Consider the following 1,867-nt stretch of genomic DNA (forward strand, 5'->3'; position numbering starts at 1 on the left):
ACCATGCGGCTTCTGCCGTGTTTCTAGAACACTCTCCTTTGGAGCCCTGGGCCACCTCCCTGAGGCTGCCATGCTGCAGAGGCCACGAGTAGCTGCTATGGTTGACAGCTGGGCCCAGACTTCCGGCTGTCACCACCACCACAGCACAAGACGCATGAGTGAGGCCATCTTAGACCTTCCAGGTGAGCTCATCTGCTGGCTTCCCTGATGCCACAGAGAACAGCAGAATCACCCAGCCCAGCCCCACTCCAATTTCTGCCCACAAAGTCGTGACATATTATTATACATGACTAGTTGTTGCTTTGAGATCACTAGGTTTGGGGGGCAGTTTCTTAAGCAGCAGCAGATGCTTGAGACTGAAACAGTTCACCTCGTGGGGTTGTGTCACCTCTCTGAGGTGTTCACCAGGAGAACAAGGGAGTCCCAATCGTCCCCTGCCACATTCCCAGTGCCTGGAACACGCTAGAGGAGCAGTAAATATTGAAGGATAAAACATGCTTTATAGCATTACATTTTACTGTTATAAACATCAAGGAAAATCATGAATATTGTTCATTCAGCAAGGATTACTTGAGCACCTGCTATGTACCAGGCATCATTCTGGGTGCTGGGATACAGCAATGATCAAATCAGACAACAGTTTTGCTCTCACAGACCGCTTATTTTGGCAGCTCTGTGATAAGATAAATGAATAAAATATGCAGCATGTCACATGTGCTTAGTGCTATGAAGAAAAATAAAGTAGGGAATGGCAGAGAGCATGAGGGAGTATTGGCAGCAAATCTCAGCCGTCCCTCTGCAGAAGGGACTCTGAGTCCCCTCCCCCACCCCGCCCCCCCCTCGTACCCCTGTCAGCATCTCTCAGTGTGACATTTCGTTCAAGGCCTCTGCAGCTCCAAGAGCAATATTGGTTTTGAAGCAGGTTCCAGCAGAAAGCCCTCAGACTGGAGTTGGGATTGGTCACCCCCTTCGTGTCCCCTGGAGGGGGGAGTCCAGCAGCTTGGCCTCACAGGGCCTCTCCTCACTATGGGGAAGGGGGCAGGCCCAGGCCCTCCTAGCTTGGGGCTTTGACAAACTCTGGGTTCGGGGCCATCCCCTAACCTCCTGTATCCCGGGCAGAGGGTGAAGGTTTATAAACAAGAAGAGGCCTTTGATCGGCATCGCACCCCCAGAGTTCTGACTGTTATTTGTTCCAAACCGCAGGCCAGGATCATACTCTGCTTTGCCTCCAGCAGGGAAGACTGTGGGTAGGCGGGGTGTGTGTATGTGTGTGTGTGTGTGTGTATGTGTGCGCGTGTGCGTGTGCGAGTGCATGTGTGTGTGTGTGTGTGTGTGTGTGTTTGCAGGAGGGAGGAGGCTCACAGGGATCCTCCACTTTCTTTCCTACAGGCAGGCTGGGTTTGTCAAAGAGAATTCAATGCAATTCAACAAATGTTTCTGGAGCATTCCAGGCACCATTAGAGAAACTAGGGTCAGAGCAGTGGAAGAAACACGGCTCCCCGCCAGGATCCCATGTTCTAGAGGGGGACAGGGACAGTCAACAAATGAGCAGGTGGATGTGAAGGCTGCCAGGTGGTTGTGCATGCAATGTGGGGCAGGGGGGGGGCGGTTGGGGACAAAGCTGGGGAGGCAGACGGGGGCTGGGGATGGAGCTGTCGTGGGTGGATTCTCAGACAAGGTGGCATTTGGCAGAGACCTGAATGCGACAAAGGAGGCAGCCGTGTGACGATCTGGGAGCCTGACATGGGAGCATGACTGGCGTGTCGGGGGAGCGGCGAGGAGCCCAGTGTGGCTGACCCAGTGGGAGCAGCGGGGTGGAGGACCGGGGGGTCAGAAAGGTGAGTGTTGCTGTGGGGACATGTGGGCC

Source organism: Lemur catta, chromosome 17 (assembly GCF_020740605.2).
Source record: "Lemur catta isolate mLemCat1 chromosome 17, mLemCat1.pri, whole genome shotgun sequence".
Lineage (NCBI taxonomy): Eukaryota > Metazoa > Chordata > Mammalia > Primates > Lemuridae > Lemur > Lemur catta.